The following is a 25,118-nucleotide window of genomic DNA, read 5'->3' on the forward strand; positions in this document are numbered from 1 at the left end:
TGGCCAGGATCTCACCCAAGATGTTTAACACCTGGGGCTATCTAATGAAGTAAATCTAGAAAACATATTCCCAGACAAAAATACTTTTCTGAGCTCATAGACTCATAGACTTTAGGGTCACAAGGGACCAATATGATCATCTAGTCTGACCTCCTGTACAAAGCAGGCCACAGAATCCTACCCATCCACTTCTATAACAACCCCCTAACCTATGTCTGAGTTATTGAAGTCTTCAGATTATGGTTTGAAGACGTCAAGCTGCAGAGAATCCACCAACAAGTGACCCATGCCCCACGCTGCAGAGGAAGGTGAAAAACCTCCAGGGCCTCTGCCAATCTGCCCCGGAGGAACATGCCTTCCCGACCCCAGATATGGCGATCAGCTAAACCCTGAACATGTGGGCAAGACTCACCAGCCAGCACTCAGGAAAGAATTCTCTGCAGTAACTCAGATCCCATCCCATCTAACATCCCATCACAGACCACTGGGCATACTTACCTGCTGATAATCAAAGATCAATTGCCAAAATTAAGCTATCCCATCATACCATCCCTTCCATAAACTTATCAAGGTTAGCCTTAAAGCCAGATATGTCTTTCGCCCCCACTACTCCCCTTGGAAGGCTGTTCCAGAACTTCACTCTTCTAATGGTTAGAAACCTTCGTCTAATTTCAAGTCTAAACTTTCTAGTGTCCAGTTTATACCCATTCATTCTTGTGTCTACATTGGTACTAAGCTTAAATAATTCCTCTCCCTCCCTAATATTAATCCCTCTGATATATTTATAAAGAGCAAGCATATCCCCCCTCAACCTTCTTTTGGTTAGGCTAAACAAGCCAAGCTCTTTGAGTCTCCTTTCATAAGTCAGGTTTTCCATTCCTCGAATCATCCTAGTAGCCCGTCTCTGAACCTGTTCCAGTTTGAATTCATCCTTCTTAAACATGGGAGACCAGAACTGCACACAGTATTCCAGATGAGGTCTCACCAGTGCCTTATATAATGGTACTAACACCTCCTTATCTTTGCTGGAAATACCTCACCTAATACGTCCTAAAACTGCATTCGCTTTTTTAACGGCCATATCACGTTGGCAGCTCATAGTCATCCTGTGATCAACCAATACTCCAAGGTCCTTCTCCTCCTTTGTTGCTTCCAACTGATGTGTCCCCAATGTATAACTAAAATTCTTATTATTAATCCCTAAATGCATGACCTTCCACTTTTCACTATTAAATTTCATCCTATTACTATTACTCCACTTTACAAGGTCATTCAGATCTTCCTGTATGATAGCCCGGTCCTTCTATGTGTTAGAAATACCTCCCAGCTTTGTGTCATCCGCAAACTTTATTAGCACATTCCCGCTTTTTGTGCCAAGGTCAGTAATAAAAAGATTAAATAAGATTGGTCCCAAAACTGATCCTTGAGGAACTCCACTAGTAACCTCCTTCCAGCCTGACAGTTCACCCTTCAGTACGACCCCTTGGAGTCTCCCCTTTAACCAGTTCCTTATCCACCTTTCAATTTTCATATTGATCCCCATCTTTTCCAATTTAACTAATAATTCCCCATGTGGAACCATGTCAAATGCCTTACTGAAATCGAGGTAAATTAGATCTACTGCATTTCCTTTGTCTAAATAATCTGTCACCTTCCAAAAGAAGGAGATCAGGTTGGTTTGGCACCGTCTACCTTTTGTAAAACTATGTTGTAATTTGTCCCAATTACCATTGACCTCAATGTCCTTAACTACTTTCTCCTTCAAAATTTTTTCCAAGACCTTACATACTACAGATGTCAAACTAACAGGCCTATAGTTACTCGGATCACATTTTTTCCCTTTCTTAATGATAGGAACTATGTTAGCAATTCTCCAGTCGTACGGTACAACCCCTGAGTTTACTGATTCATTAAAAATTCTTGCTAATGGGCTTGCAATTTCATGTGCCAGTTCCTTTAATATTCTTGGATGAAGATTATCTGGGCCCTCCGATTTTGTCCCATTAAGCTGTTCAAGTTTGGCTTCTGCCTCAGATGTGGTAATATCTACCTCCATATCTTCATTCCCATTTGTCATCATTCCATTATCCCTAAGCTCCTCATTAGCCTTATTAAAGACTGAGGCAAAGTATTTATTTAGATATTGGGCCATGCCTAGGTTATCCTTAACCTCCATTCCATCCTCAGTGTTTAGCGGTCCCACTTCTTCTTTCTTTGTTTTCTTCTTATTTATATGGCTATAAAACCTTTTACTATTGGTTTTAATTCCCTTCGCAGATCCAACTCTACATGGCTTTTAGCCTCTCTCACTTTATCCCTACATGTTCTGACCTCACTAAGGTAGCTTTCCTTGCTAATCCCACCCTTCTTTCACTCCTTGTAGGCTTTCTGCTTTTTCTTAATCACCTCTCTGAGATGCTTGCTCATCCAGCTTGGTCTACAACTCCTGCCTATGGTTTTTTTCCCCTTTCTTGGGATGCAGGCTTCTGATAGTTTCTGCAGCTTCGACTTAAAGTAATTCCGTGCCTCCTCCACATTTAGATCCACAAGTTCTTCAGTCCAATCCACTTCCCTAACTAATTTCCTTAATTCTTTAAAGTTAGCCCTTGAGAAGTCAAAAACCCTAGTCCCAGATCTATTTTTGTTTATCCTTCCATCTAGTTTGAACTGAATTAGCTCATGATCACTCGAACCAAGGTTGTCCCCTACAACCATTTCTTCTGTGAGGTCCTCACTACTCACCAAAACCAAATCTAAAATGGCATCCCCTCTTGTTGGTTCTTCAACTACTTGGTGAAGAAATCCATCAGCTATCACATCCAGAAAAATCTGAGCCCTATTATTCTTACTAGCACTTGTCCTCCAGTCTATATCTGGGAAGTTAGTCTCCCATGATCACACAATTCCCATTAGTGTTTACTTCATTAAAAACATTAAAGAGGTCTCTATCCATATCCAAATCAGATCCCAGCGGTCTGTAGCACACCCCAAGCAGTATCTCAGGGGAGTCTTTAGTAGCTTTCTTTCCCAGTGTGATTTTTGCCCAGACAGACTCTGTCTTATCCATTCCATCACTTCTTATTTCTTTACAGTTAACCTCATCATTGATATACAATGCTACTCCACCACCTTTGCCTTTATTTCTGTCTTTTCTAAACAGCACATAGCCTTCAATACCTGTACTCCAGTCATGACTACTATTCCACCATGTTTCTGTTATCCCTATAATATCCGGTTTCACTTCCTGCACCAGTAGCTCTAGTTCCTCCATTTTGTTCCCTAGGCTCCTCGCATTAGTGTACAGACATCTTATTTTTTGCCATTTGGCTTCACTGACATTCATTACCCTCTTAGGCACAGACATTCTACCACCAGCATCACCTGTTAGACTGGTATCTACACTACCCTTCCTCCTTATGTCAATTCTTCTGTCCATGGCTGTATCCCCTCTTATTTTGTTTTCTTCCCTCTCAAGGTTAAATTCCAGCGTGGAGATCACCTGGACATCTCCCAACCATCTCCCCCAAATTCCTAGTTTAAAGCTCTCTTAATCAGTTCGGTGAGCCTCCATCCTAGAAGTCTATTTCCCTCCTTACTCAGGTGAAGTCCATCCCAAGAGAACAGTCTTCTGTCCATAAATGCTTCCCAGTGGCCGTACATCCAAAAGCCCTCCTTATAGCACCACTGGCTGAGCCATCTGTTGATCGCCATAATCTTGTCACACCTTTGTTGCCCTTCTCTAGGAACCAGCAGAATCCCACTGAAGATCACCTGAGCCTCGATTTCCTTAAGCATCTTCCCCAGTCTGGCATAGTCTCCCTTGATACGTTCCAGCGAGAATCTAGCCGTATCATTCGTTCTCACATGAAGGACAATCAACGGATTCTTTCCCGCTCCCATTAGTATCCTTTTCAGCCTCAGGTCCACATCCCATATCTTAGCACCCGGCAGACAGCACACCCTTCTGTTCTCTGGATCAGCTCTAGTTACAGGCCTGTCTATTCTTCTCAGTAAGGAGTCCCCAATCACATAGACCTGCTTTTTCCTGGTGACAGTGTGATTCTCCGGTCTGTCCCCTGCACCCACTGGCTGCAAGTCCTCTCGATTCCTATTCACCCTTGCAATTCTCCTGGGGCTCATATTTGATGTTGCCTCCATTGACTCCTCCCCTCTGCCTGTAGGACTAACAGCTCTTCTCTTTTTCCTTGCCCTCTCTCCTTCAGCGACCACCTGCTGTGCCCCTTCTTTATTTTCCAACTCTGCAAACCTGTTCCTGAGTTCTATTTCTCCCTCACTGGCCCGTCTTTTCCTCTGCCTGGTTCTCTTAGTCACATGCTTCCACTGTCCACTTTCCTCACCCAGCAGCCACTCCTCAGAATTCTTTGGTCCTGCTTCCATCTGCAAGTCTGAGCTTATCCCTTCAGCCTCCTCATGTCTTTGCTCCATCATCCACTCAAACCCCCTTCTAAACTCGACCAGAGTTTCCACCTGCATCTCCAATCCTCAGATCTTTTCTTCCAACAGCTCTATCAGGCGGCACTTCATGCAGACGAAACTCTTTCCAGGTACCCCCTCCAGGATCATGTACATGCCACAGGTTCCACATCCAGTCATCCTCATTGTGTCTTTCACTGCTGCCTCTGTATTAGTCATAGCCTTCTCACCTAAAACCTGGTAGTCCAAGAAACACAACACAACACAAACCCCCAACAGGCACCAGAACACTGGCAGACCACCACCCACTCCCTTAACTAGCCTGTCGGTTCCTCTTCCTAGATCTCTTATTCTCCCCCACACCTCCCCCTGTAAACTCCCTCTGAAACTCCCCTGTTTACAGCTCTGTTTGCTGGCTGCTGTACCGCTGCAGCTGTCTATGCCGCTGGCTGGCTACTTTTATAGGACCTCTAGGCAGGTAAGCCCCGCCCCCTAAACAGGGCTCAGCTTCTCTCCCAGCACACTTCCCCTAGCAGCCTCCACACATACAAACTACACAATACAATACACAAAATACAAAAACCTGCTCCTCCAAGAGAACTCCCTCTGAAACTCCCCTGTTTACAGCTCTGTTTGCTGGCTGCTGTGCCACTGCAGCTGTCTGTTGTTGCAGCTGAGCTCTTGTTGAAAATATATTTCAGTAACTTTATAATAAAACAACATCAACAAAATTCCTAAAAAAATATAGTAGATTTAAAAACAAATTGAGGAAAATTCAGACTCAAAAGTAAAAATACATGAAATAAACCGGATGGTCTGAAATTATGAAATGCATAGTTTAAATACGCAAAAATCCTTAGCTAACTTTCTGTAGCAATGACAGCTTTCCATATTCCATTCTTTGTTTTTTTCATACCCACTTTGTAAGTTTCCGTTTGGAGAACTGAAGAATTTTCTGTATGCTTTTAAGAAGTCCTCATACTTTCTTTGACTAGGGGACATCTTAAATGTTGGAAAGCAACTCAAATGGTACACAGTTGGTACAACCACTATTCTTAAATTTTCAGTTAATCATTTTACTCTCAAAAGGTCTTTTAGTAATCTGCTGTTTATTTCTGTAGTCATCTGAAATTTGGAGAATATAGTACAGTTTGAGGATAGAGTATCAAAGGTATTCCACTGAGCACTGGCTTTATTCCAATGATATGATGCTTCATCACCAGAATAACTTCTGTTCTCTCTTCAGGTAACTTCTAGAGGTTTATTTTGAAGGGAGGGTGGGTTGGCAGAGTGTTGGAATTCAGATCATTTACTTAAGAAGGAAAATAAATTAGAAGCATGTAATCTTTTCAGTTTAATTTGAGTAACCATCTTTATTTTCAACCATTTACTGCCAATTAATTCAGGGGGAGGGGAGGCGAGAAAAGGGTTATGCAAATAATACTTTATCCAAATAATTTAATGAGCTATGTTGCATATGTGCAGCAATTTATACATAACCTTAAGACTCCAGCTTTAAACAATTTATGTGGATTTAATATCAAGCAGTCCTGATGAAGGAACTATTTATCCACAGAGGAGCAACAGTGAAAGCTTTCCAAACACTGCCCTGCCAGCATTCCCCAGCTCTGATGTGGAGGAAAATCATCTAGGGCAGCGGTTCTCAAACTGTGGGTCGGGATCCCAGAGTGGGTCGTAACCCTCTTTGAACGGGGTTGCCAGGGTTGGCTTAGACTTGCTGGGGCCCAGGGCTGAATCCCGAGCGCCACTGCCCAGGGCCGAAGCCAAAGCCTGAGGGCTTCAGCCCTGGGCTGCGGGGGTCAGGTTGCAGGCCCCCTGCCTGGGGCTGAAGCCCTAGAGTTTCAGCTTTGGCCCCCCTGCCCAAAGCGATGAGGCTCAGACTTTGGGCCCCACACCCCGGGCAGTGGGGCTTGGGCAGGCTCAGGCTTCGGTCCCCCCTCCTGGGTTGTGAAGTAATTTTTGGTGTTAGAAGGAGATTGCGGTGCAATGAAGTTTGAGAACCCCTGGTCTAGTGCAACAGGGGCAGCTCATTTTCCAAAGTCCATGAAGTTCTTTGCCTTTCTGTTACATCTGACAATTGTGCAAAGTATGTTGGTGCATTTGTACTACGGCAGCTGGAATTAAGACCCGCCAAACTCATTGCATATAAGGGCCACCAAACCTGCATTAATGGGACACAACTTCATTCCTACTGAGTTTGGATGAATTCATACTGGTGACCTATGGGCAAAAGGCTCTGAAGCTTATTAAGCAATGTTCTGAGCTTCCTAATAAATGCTAATACTACACCTTCAGGCATGAAGATTGCTTTCTGGAAAGATTGGTTTATTAAATGAGTTCCCACATCTCCAACACACTGCTCTGTCTTCCTCATACAAGCCCATCTGTGGCACCTTGTTCTTAATGGGACCATTCCCATTAACCAAAATACAGAAACTAAAAATATATCAATAAAACCAGTATTGACAGAATGTCCAAATTAACCTCTAACTATATTTTTTTGCACTATAAAGTCATTTCAACAATTATTCCAGGTTCCACACACTAACTTAAATAGATTTTCCTCCAACATGGATCAGCTACTGTGTTTGAATGCACAACCATCAGATGCACAGCATAGACCACTGCCACATCTGCTATTGGAGGAACTGTCTGGGAAGACATGGTATTATCCTCTGTGAGGGCAATACAATTATTTGTGAACTACCTGGTTCTCAGGACTCCTGACTCTGGGAGTAGAGTATGATTAGTGGTAAGAGACTACACAGACAAGTGTAACAGCATCCCTGTTTGGGTCATCTAAAGCAGTTGTGGGCAACCTGCAGCCCGCAGGCAACATGTGGCCCATCAGGGTAATCCACTGGCAGGCCGCGAGACAGTTTGTTTACATTGACCATCCACAGTCACAGCCATCTGCAGCTCCCAGTGGCTGCGGTTTGCTGTTCTCGGCCAATGGAAGTGCGGGAAGCGGCGCAGGCCACAGGGATGTGCTGGCTGCCGCTTCCTGCAGCTCCCATTGGCCAGGAACGGTGAACTGCAGCCACTGGGAGCTGCAGGCAGCTGTGCCTGCAGACAGTCAGTGTAAACAAAGCACCTTATAGACTAACAGACGTTTTGGAGCATGAGCTTTCATGGGTGAATACCCACTTCGTCGGATGCCACGAAAGCTCATGCTCCAAAACGTCTGTTAGTCTATAAGGTGCCACAGGATTCTTTGCTGCTTTTAAAGATCCAGACTAACATGGCTACCCCTCTGATACTTGATATAGTGTAAACAAACTGTCTTAACGGCTCGCCAGCAGATTACCCTGACGAGCTGTGTGCAGGTTGCCCACCACTGATCTAAAGCAACTGAACCTGGGATCTCTTGATCTAAAAGTATGAACACCTACCACTTCAACTAATGGATCAGTCCCATTATTATGGATGCAGTAACAAAATCATTAATCTCTATATATGTTCTAGCCACTTGAGAGCAACCAAGACCCACGCTGTTGGCAGGGGTTACACAAAGAGATCATTTAGCCCATTTCACCTGGAAAGGCACTGTAGCAAAGTGGATGAGGGCCCGGGTCTGTCATTGTAGACAGCTGGTTTGTTACCAGCTCTGCCTGACATGACCTTGTCCAATCTCTGTTGGCAGTGGGCGGGAGGTGCTGGGGGAAGGGGGAGGAGCAGCGGCTGGAAGAGGCAGAGCGAGGGCAGGAGCATGCTTGGGGGGGAAGGGGCGGAGCGGGGACGGGAAGAGGCAGGTGGGGGCTAGAAGATGTGTCGGGGATGGAGTGGGGACGAAAAGAGGCAGAGCGAGGATGAGGACTTGGGGGAAGGGTTGAAGGAGGTGGGTTTTCAGGATGGAGTACCCCCAGGGAAAGCTGAAAGTTGGCGCCTGTGTTGCAGGCATGCATCCACCCTACAAGGTGCATGACACTTGACAGATACCATTCCCTAATTCTTACACAGATTAAACTTTTTCATATCAGTTTACTTTGTTTTTGTCTCAGTTCTGCTCACCTTTCCATACCTTACCGTTTTATTCATAACTTTTAATTATTCACTCTAGACTAGGGTACATCTACACTGCTAACTGAGGGGTGATTATAGCATGAGTAGGCATACCCGTGCTAACTTTAACAAGCATGGGTGACAATAGTAGTGAAGATGTGACGGCGTGGACTTAAACACAGGTAAGCTGCCCCAGCAGAAGATTGTAAAGGATGCTGGGTACAGGAGTTAATTCAGGGAAGATCAATGACCTGAATTATACAGAAGGTCAGACAAGATGATCACAGTGGTCTGTTCTGGCTTTATAGTCTGTTCAGTCTGCAGGATAAGCAAAGATTCAAGCCGGTTCTTGTTTTGTGAAAATTGGTTCAGCTATCTGTAGCAATGAATAGATAGTCTCACGTTGTGTGACGTTCACCAAGAATTACTCACTTGACTAATACTGTACTTTTTGTAGACAGAGTATTTCATCCCTGTTGGAGCATTTGTGTCTTGCACATCTATTCTGTTTTGTACATTGCCATGAGGTTAGGACACAGCTGTAAACAGCAGAGGCTACAGCAATAAAATTCTTCATCCTGAGCCACCTTGCACTCTGCTGCTGAACTAATTCATTTTTACTGTAGTAGTTGTAAAAAGGCTCCATTCTCAGAGTGAGGGGGAAAAAGTGTTTGGTGGCAAGAGGAGAAACACTCAATCTGAAATAGACAAACTAATACAGTAATAGAATTATGTTTTAAAAATCAGGTTGATGTACAATGAAATTCTTCAAAAATCCTGGTAAAAGCTTTCAGCACTGAATAAACTTGTGATTGTAAGATGTTTCTGTTAGGTCTCCCTGGGGTCTGTCCTGAGTCCAGGACTGGTAAATATTTTCATTAATGACCTGGATAATGGAGTGAAGGGTATGGTTATAAAATTTCCAGTTTGGGAGGGGTTGTAAGTTCTTTGGAGGATAGGACTAGAATTCAAAAGGACCTTGATAAATTGGATAATTGGTTTGAAATCAACAAGATGAAATTCAACAAGGACAAGTGCAAAGTACTTCAGTTGGGAAGGACAAATTGAAGAAATACAAAACGAGGAATAACTGTCTAAGCCGGGGTAGGCAACCTATGGCACGGGTGCCAAAGGCGGCACGCAAGCTGATTTTCAGTGGCACTCACACTGCCCTGGTCCTGGCCACCAGTCCGGGGGGCTCTGCATTTTAATTTATTTTTAAATGAAGCTTCTTAAACATTTAAAAAACCTTATTTACTTTACATACAACAATAGTTAAGTTATATGTTATAGACTTTTAAAAAGAGACCTTCTAAAAACGTTAAAATGTATTACTGGCACGCGAAACCTTAAATTAGAGTGAATAAATGAAGACTCGGCACAGCTCTTCTGAAAGGTTGCCAAACCCTGGTCTAGGCAGTAGTACTACTGAACAAAATCTGCGGGTTATAGTGGATCACAAATGGAAGGTGAGCCAACAATGTGGTGCAGTTGCAAAAAAAAAAAAAAAAAAGGCTAAAAGTGTTTATGTAAGTCATGGGAGGTAACTGCAGCTCTGCTCAGCACTGGTGAGTCTTCAGCTCGAGTACTGTGTCCAGTTTTGGGCACCACGCTTTAAGAAAGATATTCATGAATTGGAGGGAGTCCAGAGGAGAACAAAAAGATGATAAAAAGTTTAGAAAGCCTCACCTATGAGGAAAGATTAAAAAACTAGTCATATTTAGTCTTGAGAAAAGAAGACTGAGGAACAACCTGTTAACTATCTTCAGATATCTTAAAGCCTGTTAAAAAGAAGAGGTTAATCAATTAGATATTAGGAAAAACTTTCTAACTGTAAAGATAGTTAAATTCTGGAATAGATTACCAAATGAGATTGTGGACATCACTGGAGGTTTTTAAGAATAGGTTGGACACATACCCATCAGGGAGTGTGGGTCCCTCATCAGCATGGGAAGGAGGACTATATGACCTCTTTAGGTCCCTTCCAACCCTACATATTTTATGATTCTATGATTGTATTGAAAAATATTGGAAATGCTATATTTTCCTACTGTAGTTGCCTCCAAAAATGTTGAATTTTTTTCTCTGAAGTGGAAGTGTTCTTGAATTCAGCACAGGTGAGTTTTATATATATAAATGCTCCTGGACTACAAGAATTATGACAATGCAGCCCAACAGCAGTAGAATATGATGTACAACCAAGAAGCAGGGAGAAAACATTCTGCCTGTTATTAGTTCCATCTTAAGAATATTCATGTGTCAGCCCTATTATCAACAGAGATATGGTAATATCACTTATAACAATTTTCATCCAATGAGATTTCAGGAGAGCATGAACTTCTGTCAACTATAGTAATCACTACAAAAATGCAATGCTGTTTTTGTTTTAATTGTATTTTTAAATGAGGTTCACGCATCAGCCTACTTATGTTCTTTTCTGTCACAAGGCTGATGCGTGAACAATACATTCTTATTATATTTATCTTTATTTGCCATGGGTAAATCGGGGCGGCTCCAGGCACCAGCATGCCAAGCGCGTGCTTGGGGCGGCAAGCCACTGGGGGCACACTGCCGGTCGCCGTGAGGGCAGCAGGCAGGCTGCCTTTGGCGGCTTGCCTGCAGAGGGTTCGCTGGTCCCACCGAAGCCCCGGGACCAGCAGGCCCTCCGCAGGCAAGCTGCCGAAGGCAGCCTGCCTGCCGTGCTTGGGACGGCAAAATGCCTGGAGCTGCCCCTGGGGTAAATCCTATTAGATCCTTCTCAATCACTACAAATATGTGTTAATTCTGGCAATGTTATTCTCAATGAGTGTTAACTGGGAAAATGTTAATCCAGCCTGGTAATAACAAATACCACTGCACAACAAGATATACAGGAAGAGAATTTATAGACATTTAGCTATTTCCTCATAATTATATAAATGGGAATATTACTGAGAAAGATCTGTGCTTAGAGATGATTTCTACTTATCACTCCTTTGTGATGTTCCAAAACCAGAAAATTCTTTGGGTATGTTATTAGACACTTCAAAAATGTGTTTCAAGCTATTTTTGTTGTGGAAAAATCAGTGATCTAGAAACTTGTTTAATCTGATGTCATTTTCCAGAACATAAGATATTGATTAAACCTTAACTTTTATTTATTTGTTGGGACACCATTTGTGTAATAGTGTAGCATTCCTAATTTCTTAAAGTCTGAACTTGGACAACATAGCCCACAAAAGCTCCTCCACATCTGGCCATCACTCTTGAAAAGAAGGGTCACTTTGAAGAATGGCCTATGGAGTATTAAATGAAAGCTCACCAGATCTTTGAGACTTTGAGCCACTACCTTGAACTGATTGGTTTAGATACATTCCTCTTGAAGATGCCATGAGCTGCAAGCCACTACCCTCCTAGTGCTGCTTGCAGTCTGCATCTCTTGACAGTTTTAAGCCCCATGTCATCATCACGTTGTCAGAGACAGCTGTTTCCACTCTTCCACTTCAAAGGGGTTTGATTAAATATCTTACTGTAACAACATACACAAAGACACACACACAGAATGAGTGGGTAAGGAGAGCTGCACCTTTAGGTAAAGCAAATACAATCTCTGCTGGATAGCTTAATCACATTGTGGAAAACTAAAGCATTTCTTGGCTTGAAGGGTTGATATAAATGGCTAGTGCAATACAAGATGTAAACAATTCTAAAAAGTGCAGTATGCCATGTTTTTCTAAATGCTTGTGATATGGATTTCATGACCAACATCATACATGCAGAATTAATTGCAATATCAGAGCCTTCATGATGAAATCAAACCTCTACTAAGTATGGAACTGCCTAATTTTTGAAAGTAGATTGTCTGTCTTCCTAGATTCCTGGAAATCCCTACCATTTACTGTATTATTTTTACTTAGCCCTCCTAGGAGAAACATGCTTTCTTATAGTCATTGTTGCTAATGTTTTTTAATTTATGACAACAGTTCCTATAAAACAGAATAGGTAGCTTCTATAGTATTATAAATTTAAGTTTTGTCTTTCTCTTTTTATAATGAGAACTTGAATTTCAATTTTGCATTTCATCTACATTGGCTTTGCTTTTTCTTCTGACTGAGGGTGCGATGTTACGGCAGTGAACTTGTTCTTATAGAGGGGAAGCATTGGTGGGAAAGAGAATCTAATGCTCCACCTACCTCCTGGTTGTCAATCCTGGGTGAGGATCAAGGTGCTACTCTCTGACTCATCCAGAATTGCTGCAACTATGCACTGGATTAGCCTCTTCATGCTGTGACTGTGGGGCAGCGTTGCAGATAATAACTCTTGTGGTGGAAGAGTGCCCAACTCAACATACGAAGGGTTGTATACAGTACTTACCCTCTCTTGATAGTAGGGCTATTGTCTGGTTACTGAACCTGGACATTGAGCTCTGATATCTGCATACAACAAGAAGAAATTTAGAATAATGAATAGTAAATGTCAGATCTTCTTTCCAACATGTATCTCTGTCCAGCCTGAAAATCCCAGGCAAACATATATAATCAAAATTTGCTTTAGCATGTAAATTCTTCCTTGTGCTGCACATACACCAGATTTCCATATTTGCCTCACTCCTGAATCTTTGGCAGCCCTTTCAACTATCCTGGTAGGAACAATGACTACAGCAGAGGTGAGTCCATGGAAGATGACTGAATCTTAAGCAATTCAGTCTGATCATCTTCATTGAAGACCAGTCCCTATTTGCTGAAGTCAATCTTCATAAACTTAGTGACAGCTTCCAATATGTCAGTTCTAGCACTAAGGGCAGGAGTGGATTCTATAGCATTCCTTCTGCCCTCTGAAACCCCTCACTTTCTTTGCTTACGCAAAATCAATACTATGTGGGTTACCATGTGACCCATTTTTGGTCCTGCATCCAGTAAAATGTGGAATGAACATAAATGTATACTTCCAAATCTGTCCCCATACTTGCTTCTGAAGGTCCAGAAAATACAAAGGTAAGCTGTTTCATGGTGTTGAAACTCCTACTGCTTGCTTGAGCTGCCAGGATCATGTGCATCATATGCATATCTGCCAGGTTCCCTGATACCAACACCATCTGCCTGTGAGACTTCCCCACACCATCCCACTTCAGCAGTGAAAAGAGCTGCTGCAGATTCCTCTCACCATCTCCTGGACAGGCCTAACCATGATGCCTCCCATCCTGTCTCCTGCTTATGGTGGTAGGGCAGGGAAAATTGCATAGTTCTTGCACCTGCTGTTCTCTTGACTGGGTCGCCTTTAACCCAAGTGCTGATCCTCTCTCTGGCCCCTGCTTAGAGTCATTTGCCCAGGGTACAGCCTACTTCCCTTCAGCTATTAGGTGATGGTTCATTACAACTCCTATTAAATATTTTTAAACTGTATCAGTAGCTTGTACACAATTGCCTGCCTGAAGATCCCAAAGATTGGTGCTTGCTGGTGTGCTTGATCTTGAAGAGATGCCTCTCTCTTGTCTTTATTCAAATATCCCCCCTCATAACCATCTCTGCCTGGGGACAAGGTACCTCTCAGAAGACAAGTTCTTGGAAAGATTATATTTAAAAATGGATATTTGCCAGCAATACTGAAGTGGAATATCCGGATGAATTGTTTGATTTGAAAAGCACGTTCAGCTATGGAAAACATTGAATTTCCTTTGGAAAATACATGAAAATATTTTACAGTCATCTCCTATGATGCTTTGCACATACACCTCTACTGTGATATAATGCGACCCAATATAACACAAATTTGGATATAACGCGGTAAAGCAGTGCTCCTGGGGGGCGGGTCTGTGCACTCCAGTGGATCAAAGCAAGTTTGATATAACGTGGTTTCACCTATAACTCAGTAAGATTTTTTGGCTCCTGAAGACAGCGTTATGTCGGGTAGAGATGTACTCAGGAGTGGCACCAGGGTTTTTGGCGCCCTAGGCAGGGGTCCTTCCATGCTCCCGGTTGGCGGAAATTCTGCGGAGGGGGGGGTCCTTTCGCGCTCCCGGTCTTCGGGGCACTTCAGCGGCAGGTCCCGGAGCGAGTGACGGACCTGTCGCAAAATTGCCGCCGAAGACCAGGAGCGCAGAAGGACCCCCCCACCGCTGCCAAATTGCCGCCGAGGGCTGCCCTCCCAAATCCTGGTGTCCTAGGCCACCGCTTAGGTCGCCTAAATGGAAGCACTGGCCCTGGGTGTACTCATGCCGGCTAGCAGCTCTGTAAAAGCAAAGGCTTTAAAACTGAACTCGGTATTGCGTACTATGGAATGCTTAGATCCTTACCCTAACATTCATGTGTTCCAACTTCATATGCGAACTGTGACTCTGGGAGGTTTCAAACCACAATATTACCGTTCTGAGCTTTAATTTAAGAGAACAAAAATAGACAAAGAAAACACTCTTTTCATTTACAAAGAAATCTTTCTGCGACACTCTTGTCTAGTTAACAGTGAAAACAGTTAAATTCAAATTCTGAAACTATTTCAAGCAATCACCAGAACCCTGTTGTGAGGACATTAGGGTTTGGTTAAGAGATGTCCCCTAATTTAGTATTTCCTATTTTAAGAGGATACACTGGCTGGATGTCACACTTGAGTAACCGTAACTACTTTGAAATAAAATCTAAAATGTACAAAAAAAAGTGTATTGCCTGCACACACACTAAATTGCACAAGTTCAGTTAACCATTTTGGACCTGATCTTTCATGTACACGAATGTCACATTGTTAGCACCATTGGAGTTACTCACGATTTACCTCCCTGTTGAAAGAAAATCAAACCCTTTAATTACTGGTACTCTTTTAAACATATAAGGCAAAGTATGAGACAATAATTATGAGAGTTATTTTTCAAACAGCAAAATTGTTTATACAGAAATACTCTGCAGAGCAGAGGGAGGGAGACTTGGTTTTGTGAGATTTGTTTTGTTAAAGTAATATGATAGCGGCGGTGCTTTACTTTTCATTTTTCATCTATAAAAATTTTTGCCCTTTTACCCTATATATTAAATCTTTCTCATCCTAATTATTGCTAGAATGCATATATTGTGTATCTAATCTCTGTAGGCTGTATAAACTATAGCATTTGTATAATGTTAATTGACAGGGAGTTTAATGAGGGAATCAAGGAATTAGAAAATAATCTGACTGTTTAATTTGATATTAATTAACCCTTTGCTCATCAGGAAATCATCCATCAATTAATCTTAATAATTTAAAAAATAGTAATTTAGTGCTTTTAGTTAATTAGAAGGAGCATCTTTCTGATCACTGATCTATTGTGTAATATGTTTTCAGATAGTATATAGCTCATAGCAAGGACGTAATACATATAATGAAAATCTTTGGGTTGTCCTATTATGTGTTAGTGGTACAGTAGAGTAGATTTCCTTAGAACTTCATAAAAAAGTATTTTTCTGTCAAAAAACCTATGTATGTAAAACAAAACATTTGAGGGTAAATTTCCCAATACATACTACCATAGTATGCAAAATCTGCTTGTGTGAATAAATGAATGTACATAAAAGGTCAAAATTGCACAAAACTATGCATGATTTTTATTACCATTGTTACACATATTCTAAGGTATTTATCACAATACTACTTAGCTACCAGGAAATTTTGCTTTAAGGACTCCTTATTTGGGATTAGAATGCAGGATTTGTCATAAAATTTCACAGTTGAGTAATTATTTTGAATTGTACTTTCAAGACCACAGTTCAGAAGATAGTTGGGCACATGCCAAACTTTAAGCACAGATACCTTGCTGAATGGAGGCCCAGGTAACCACAGATTTATAAATCAACCATTTTTTAGTTTGGATATATATATTAATGTCTTTATGTTCAATGTCTGGATATGCCCGGTGCATAAGCAAAATTAGAGACCGAAAAAAATCATGATGTCATCTAGGTCTGTCTCTGTAATAGCAGGTTTGTTTCTTATAGTAAATTATCCAGGACTTTATAGATAGATTCCCAAGATTATTGTGCAGGATGGGAATGCAGAATAACTGTAAAATGACTTTGTCTGTACTAAAGTGTATAACTCATTTAATGAATAATTAAAAAGCAGGTCTATGAAACTAATTAATGGAATGTCACTTTCTAGATTTCTAATACTGATTTATATTAAAGGGATCATCATGCTTTAGAGGTGATGGGAGGCAGTAGTCAGTTAAGCTGTATTTTGTTGGACTCCTCAAATTAGGAAAAGATGCATCACAGACAGACCTGTGCACTTGATTGTGTTTCACTGTCCTGTAGTAATACAACTGTGAGTGCAGAGCTGCTGACCTCACTTCCTATAGAAAGCAGGATTGTCTACACCTTGTGCATGTAGCCCTCAGTGTCAATCAAAAATAAAGTGCCTTGAAATATAGAACTCTCAGCAGTAGATTAGCATTTCAGAAATTAAGCCAGCTATTTGAACTCAATTAAAAAAAATCTATCAAGGTTTTCTCCTAATAGAGTATTCCAGTGCTGATTCTGGAAACAATGCAATGAATTTATCATCCAATTAGAGCTGAAAAGGACATGGATTTAAATGCTCATTAAATAAATTTAGCAATTCTACATACCCAATAGGGTATTTTGCAATAAATAACTTCCTAATTTTCCATCTATCCTACAGTGCTGATGTATTTTCCACTCTAGGAGTGATTTCTAGAGGCAGGTTGCTATATCTATTTGGATATTTCTCCTTGAGCTCTATATCTTTATTGCCATAGTGCTAAGGGGCTAGATGGAGTTTGTTCGGAGCAATAAAGATCTCCTACTGTGCCACTAATAACATTACTCTGACAGCTATTATGTGCTGTATCTGTCCAGTATTTTTGACTTGGCCCTTTTGACACAGCAGTTTCTTATAGAATATCCAAGTGGCTGCATTCAGGAAAAACACCTTAACACGGGCTGTATTGTGCCTGCTGAGATCTGCATATGGAGTTCCTCTCTGCATATATCAAGATCCACACAGGGGAAGTGGATGGGCTGGAGCTAGATAAGTGTGTGGGAGGGGACACACATCATCCTAGGGAACTTGTTAAAAGTTACTGTAGTCCCAGGCTATATTAACTTCTTTTTGAGGGGTGCTAAAGCCAGATGTGGCACATCTCCTGGTGATGTGATAAGGAGGGAGGAACTCTCATTTCCCTATTAGAAAGTCCCCTTCCATGTGACAATCTGGACCAGTGTCTATAAGAAGTTGAAACACATGATGCCACTGTCAGCTGTAGTGGACCACAAAGCATACATTTAAATGGATATTCCTGCTATTTTTGTAATATATTCTCAAAATGGAGAGCAAGCAGCTATAATTACTAAGATGAGACAGTTCCACTAATTCTTAGGTACATCAGTATATAATTGTCTTCAGTTCTGGAACTGTAAGTAACTGTATTTAACCTGACGTATTGGCTTACAACAGAGCCCTTTCTTCAATAGCTCACTACTTTACACTAATTTAAAACAATCCCAATATTAAAGAAAAGATCTCTTAAGATAAAAACAAAAAATATGGCACCCCATAATAAAAATTTGAAATGAGTTCACATACAGGTACATTGAGTATCTCTCAGACATTTTATCTGAATTATTGTTATTTCTAGGGAGATGTGGGTTACCAGAGCAGAAGCTGAACTCTTCTCCACCTCTGTGTATTGTATATATTATATACATGAATATATTTAAACCTTTCTGTTGAGATTTTTGGAAGATCAGTAGCTCTTTTGTCCTTTAGTTCTGTTCGGAAATCTTGGTTTTGGCAGGTGTATTTTTGATGGTTCACAGATTTGACACTGTACTTTTACCCTTAATAGAAAACACTTTGTGCACATAGAATATGAAATTTTGCTTTTTTGGAATAAACACGGGCTCCGAGGAGAAGCTACTAAGTATTACTGGGAAATAATTTCAACATGACCTGGTGTTGGGTGAGGAAGCTCAGGTTCTATGATGGCAGAGTACATATTGTAGTGTCATGGCAACACCGCTATGGTTAAGTTTGCTTCACAAGGTTTGTTTAAAGGTTGACCTTTCTAAGTCCTCTAAAATCAACATGCATAGTTGGATTCTGTTGAAATTTGTGTCTCAGGAGGATACAGGGTAGGGTTGTTATCCACATTTAAGGTCTTTTGAGCTAGGGGTTGTAGAGATATAAGTGCTGAAAAAAGTAGCCATTTCCAAAAACTTGGTAGGTTTTTTGTTTTGTTTTTTTGCACAGAGCCAGAGATGGAACTGTCGCTGTGATGCAGGACACAGCGGTCTCTGGTGGTACTGAACCTATATCTCTTGATTCCCAGTCTAGTGCCTTTGGCAGAAGGTCAACTTTCCTCATGCATTTTTTAAAAAGAGCAAATTTTAAAGAGAAGACATTGGTGATAGGATGACAGCACCCTGTAATCGTATTAGCTTTAGACAGAGTGATATGAAGGCTCTACAAAGCTAATATTCATTAGCTAGTATTTAGTGATAAGTAACAATTAGAAACAAACTTTCAAAGTAGTATGTGGCTCTAATGTTCTACACAATACTTTAAAATGTACCCCTTATGGTTATTAATATTGATTATTTACATAGTACTACAAATGTATACGACACCGTATAACAGATCAATTGTGTCAAATAAGACAGCACTGGCAGGGGCAAGTCATAACTTTTTAAAGGTGTGTGGCAAGTGGCCAGCGCCTCGTAGACTGACCCCCATTTGTCCGGGGGCCGCAGTTTGGGAACTGCTGCCTTAATAAATCTTCAAACACCAAGTATCAAAATAAAATAGTCATACTTAACCCGTAAGTCCATAATTTTAACTTGCAGTGTTGATTTATTTGCTGAATACTACACTGAAAATACCTGCAGGTTACACACTACCAAGTGAGACATTAATTCATATGTATTACATGGAAAACTGTATTTCACAGAATTCCTAGGAGGACTATCAGTGTGCCATATTCCTTACTGCCCACTGCTCCACTGCCCCCCATGGATGAAAATGAGTGCAGGACAGAATTTAGGCAAAACAGTTCAGTCTAGTAGTACAGATGAAAGGAACTGGATGATCTTGAGAGGGGGCACAGCAAAAGAGGGAAAGAAAAACAAATCACGTCTAGAATTACACTTTGCAGATCATAAGAAAACAAATATTTATGCCCTAGGTGTCTCCTGACAACTTCACTAGTGTCTCTCTTTTGGCAGAAATATTATTTGCACTGTAGGTCATCTTAAAGGTATATTTATTTATTAATAAGATTGTGGAGGGTTTTTTAATCTAGCTTTGGCTTAGGATTGCCTTGGCGACTCTGTGCTGCACAATTTACAGCAAAGTGAAGTTATTTTTCCTAGTGTTTTGGAGCTGTGTTTAGATATTATTGATCAACATCTAAAGTACTGAAATCATTTTAACTTCACTTGATAAACTGTGCATTTATTTTCCTTCCAGCGCAACTGTAGAAGCGTGAATTGTTGGAATTGCTTCGTAGTGTTGCCAACAGTGAGCTGTAAAAGTAAACTGTAAATAGGAAGCCCAAAATTTAGCTTTAACATTCCTCCTGCAATTAATAAATCTCATTTGTGGCCAGCTTGTTTGTTTTCCCAGTTTTGCTTAGATTCTTATACGAGACCCATTACCCTAGTGCTTGTGACTGTGTTTTAACCAATGATTGTATCATGTTCTCTATGTTATTATGCATCCCTATACAATTAATGCAGTATGTTGGGAGATTCTGATTGCTTGTTATCAGAGTTCAAAGCGACTATATCCCCCCCACCAAAAGCATGACAAACCAATCAAAATAATATAAAAGTAGCTTATCACCAAAACCTCTAGTGTCTAAATATTGGAAATCTTCTGAGGTCAAGCTTTCTGATAGAACTTATTCAGATTTTCTGGACCAAAGGTGCCACATGAACACCTTTTTCCAGAGAAATTCAGTAATTTGTTGTGATTCCACCCACAATTATCAAATGGTGAGACTGGTCTGTATCTGCTTATGCATATATATCATAACCTTAGTCCCAGATTTGGACCTTAGCGTCCAAAATATGGGGGTTAGCATGAAAACCTCCAAGCTTAGTTACCAGCTTGGACCTGGTACCTGCTGCCACCACCCAAAAAATTAGAGTGTTTTGGGGCACTCTGGTCCCCCTGAAAAACCTTCCCTGGGGACCCCAAGACCCAAATCCCTTGAGTCTCACAACCAAGGGAAATAATCCTTTTTCCCTTCCCCCCTCCAGGTGCTCCTGGAGAGATACACAGACACAAGCTCTGTGAATCCAAACAGAGTGACTCCCCCTCTCCGTTCCCAGTCCTGGAAACCAAAAGCACTTTCCTATTCCCCCAGAGGGAATGCAAAATCAGGCTAGCAAATCCAACACACAGATCTCCCCGATTTCTTCCTCCCACCAATTCCCTGGTGAGTACAGACTCAATTTCCCTGAAATTTCCCAGTAAAGAAAACTTCAACAGGTCTTAAAAGAAAGCTTTATATAAAAAAGAAAGGAAAAATACATACAAATGGTCTCTCTGTATTAAGGTGATAAAATACAGGGTCGATTGCTTAAAAGAATATTGAATAAACAGCCTTATTCAAAAAGAATACAAATCAAAGCACTCCAGCACTTATATTCATGCAAATACCAAAGAAAAGAAACCATATAACTTACTATCTGATCTCTTTGTCCTTACACTTAGAAACAGAAGACTAGAAAGTAGAAACTACTTCTCCAAAGCTCAGAGAAAGCAGGCAGACAGACAAAAGACTCAGACACAAACTTCCCTCCACCCAGAGTTGAAAAAATCCGGTTTCCTGATTGGTCCTCTGGTCAGGTGCTTCAGGTGAAAGAGACATTAACCCTTAGCTATCTGTTTATGACAATATACATTACTGCATGAACCTATTGAGTGGTCTATACATAGATCAGAGTGCTGTTTCCACTTCCCACTTCTCCAAGAGTATGTAAAATTGCAGCTTTTTCCTCTCTTCTCTCCTGCATTTTAATAAAATGTTCTGGAGTCAGGGTGGGGAGGATTGGTTGCTCCTTTTATCATTATTGTTGCAATGGAAAGCTGCAGCAAAGATGATGGGTGTCTAACTCTGTTTTAAAGATGCTAAGGTTTATGGGCAGCCTCTTTTGTTTTTTGAATGAGTGGGGAGTTCCTCAGCTGTGGGCCTACTGCTGAGAAAACAGCGTCTCCTGCTTCTGTTGGCCTCACTCCAATCATTGAGAGTTCCATTACCGACGAGGGTTTCAGCAGCCTTGGGAAGCCTTGGTACTCCAGTGGGAGTCAGTCTGTAAATAGCTCATTCTTAGTCCTCTGACATCTGTGAAGGTCACAACTGGTACTTTAAACTTGATCTGATGCTTGATTGGAAAATTGGAGAGTTCTGATCAACCCATGTTTGTCAGGCAGAGACACTGCACTACTATGAGGCTTTTCCCCCTTCAATGTCTGTGTGAAAATTGGGGGCGAGAAATGTAAACAAAACAACATTGGTGTCTATGTTAATGAGAAGAGGAATGGGGAACAGAGATAAGATCAGGAAGGGAAATCATACACAATTTCAATTTGATGAAATTTCTCTGCAAACGTGTTTAATTTAGTATTTATTGAGTCGAAGTAAAAGGCCTCTGTTAGTTTTATCCAAATGGGTTTCCTCAGCGCTAACAATAAGTATTCCCTTTCAACAATTATTGGCTCTTGTTACTGTTTACCGCAAGATATTTAATCTTTTTTACAACAGTAGAAAAAGGGGTGATTTCATACTAGTCAGATTTCATCATTTTATGAATCTTGATCAAGTGATTGCTAGAGATCCAAATATGCAAAAATTAGAATTTCAAAGCTACCTTTCACTCCTCAGCATAACTCATTTTCAGTGAATCAGGCACATCTTTTCACTGGGGGAGGGAGGACTTAAAAAGGATGATTTTTTTCCCTGCAGAATGGACCCATTTGCAGATTCACAATGAAAAATATAAAAAAATCAAGTAGTTTTTGACTGTTTTACAGACCTCTACTGCCTTTACACGATGACATAGGATATGGTAGCGTGATAGATGCAAGAAGGTCTATCGCCCGTGTACATGAATCTGTTCCTTCAAGAATAATATTCACTTCCCTCTGCTTACTGTTATTCTTCTCTCCTTATGATCTGTTGTCATTATTTGTGGCTTTGTCTGCCTTATTTAGATTGCAAGGATCAGTAACTTGTCTTGGGTCTCTCAGTGACACAGTGAAATCCTTGTGGTTTCAGAGAAATTGTACTAGATTGTAAAAACTGCAATTTTTTTAAGTTTATGGGACTTGCAGTCATATATTAAGAGTGAACCTAAATGCATAACTGTCAATTATCACTAAATTAGTGTTCTTTTAGAGACCAACCAGTTTTGATTGCATTCATAGGCATACCCATTCTGTTCAGCCTTGCGTATATGTTCTGCCAGACTAAGCAGACTGTATCATATCTTCTTAACACACCTCACATTTCTGATCAATTAAGTATGTTCTTGTTGTTTTTCCCTAGAGAATAACAGTAAACTGTTTTTCTTCTTCCCAATAAAAAGCAGAAAAGCTCATTCCCATGTTGAGAAATACAGTGTTGATATTGAGCAAGGGCACATTTAGTCCATGTTCTTAATGAGACAGAATATTGGTTCTGAAAGATCCTATACAATTACAGTTTGTCACTACAGACAACACTTCCAGTTAGCAGACCTCTCATTTGCTTGAAATGTAGGCTTTCTAATTAATACATGGACTATTCTTGTTAGACAAGCTTAATAAGTCGTACTTCTTAAACTGCAATCTTTGTTAGGCATTAAAATGATCATATTGCAGACATTAGAATCTAGCTTGATTTCTGTAAACAACAATCAAGTCATTTGAAGATATTTGTATGAAATTCTAAAGTGCTAAGAAAATGAGATATTATTGCATGCTGTACAATACTGAAAATATTTGGGGTGGAAATCAAGAGGAGTTTCTAATTAAACACTTTGTGAGATCTGGAAAACTCATTTAGTGATTTTTAAAAAAATATATAACCATAATATTAAATACTCATAATGTATGTTCCTGTTTAGCATCATTTCATTACTGCTAATAAAAGCTATCTAAAATGTTCATCATGATTTCCATATGGATTGAAAGAATGATTATTGAGAGGTTATTTTAAATTTGTTGTACCAAAGCAATTCATCCATAGCTATTAGGGGAAAATATCTAGAACTACTCAAATTACTAATGTCCTTTTGGGTTTCTCAAGCTGTCAATATGATCTACAGCACTTCATAGTTGTAATTTGTTCATTCATAACTTGCCAATATGTAGTACAGTATGCTATGACTTTATATAAATGTCTGTGACAGATATCTTTCACCAACTAATACAATATATATGTTCAGTTTTGAATGATTTTCTGTTCTTTTCCAAATTGGATATTTTTCTGAAGGTTGATGTGGAAAAGAGATTGACTCAGAGCTCACTGCTAAGAAGTTGTCCCTTGTGGAGGCGGTAATTGAGACATGAAGTAGACTACAGTACTTTGTGTTCCCATTTTCATGTCAAATTCCAGAACTCTTCTCCAGGTCACAGCTACAATTTCCTTAATGAAGCCAGTGTCCAAAAAGTTTGGAGTGTGCTTGAAAGTTCCTCTCCCCGCCATGGAAATGGAAGGCCATCCTTATTTTTATTTAAAATGTTGTAGTGTGTAGATTTAGAAGTACACAGCTAAGGACTTTCAAAAGCACTTTAGGGTCATACACACATAAACAAAAATGTCATACTGTACATATTCTGGAACTGGACATTAAGGAGCAGGTCCTCTGACGTCAGTGAAGTAAATGGAGTTTTGACACTTTACACCAGCTGAAGATGTGCCCCAGTATGTGCATTTTATTTTCAGCTGTTAGGGTGACCCAGTTGTTTGCTTATGCTGCTCTTTGCTCTTGTCATTTACAACTTAGTGTGTTGAAACTATTAATTTATGAGACTAAAGGCTAGATTAAACTGCACAAATGATGCATTTTGCCTAACCATGTTCTTTTTTGGGTGGTTGGAGAGGGGTGGAGGGTGTTTTTATTTTGTATAAAAATTGTTTATTTTGTTGTTTGTATTTATTTGCTACCTCCAGAAGTTATTAATTTGTGACATTGTTTGAAAATATATGACAAGTATGTTATGCTGTGAGAGGCTTTTCATCCATTAATGACAGATTGCAGAATACAGGCTAAAGTCTTCCTGAATATTACAGTTACCTTAATATTATAGCTGAGCCTGAGTAATGGAGATTGTATCCAAATCTGCATTTCCACAGAGTTCAGGCTTGTTATTTGGATTTGGCCAGCTGTATATATTGGCCAGAGTCATGACATTTAGGTTTAGAGCCAGGCGTCCCCAAAGTTTAATCTGTATGAGCCCATTTCTGTTTAATGCCGTCTAGGAAGTTTTGCTAATTGGAGCACACATTTGGTCAAATTAGAACTGCAGGAACTTCCCCCCATCCACTACATCCTCACTTATTTTATCTAACCCCTTACTTTTAAATATCAGAGGGGTAGCCGTGTTAGTCTGGATCTATAAAAGCAGCAAAGAGTTCTGTGGCACCTTATAGACTAACAGACGTATTGGAGTATGAGCTTTTGTGGGTGAATACCCACTTCACCCATGAAAGCTCA

At 40.5% G+C, this 25,118-nt stretch overlaps 1 protein-coding gene across 2 annotated transcripts in view; it reads left to right on the forward strand.

Moving 5' to 3' along the window:
• TMTC2 (transmembrane O-mannosyltransferase targeting cadherins 2) overlaps positions 1-25,118 on the forward strand; it is a 416,397-nt gene that overhangs the window by 377,360 nt on the left and 13,919 nt on the right. The gene's annotated exons all lie outside the window — the stretch shown is intronic.

This window comes from Gopherus flavomarginatus, chromosome 1, assembly GCF_025201925.1.
Source record: "Gopherus flavomarginatus isolate rGopFla2 chromosome 1, rGopFla2.mat.asm, whole genome shotgun sequence".
Taxonomy (NCBI): Eukaryota; Metazoa; Chordata; order Testudines; family Testudinidae; genus Gopherus; species Gopherus flavomarginatus.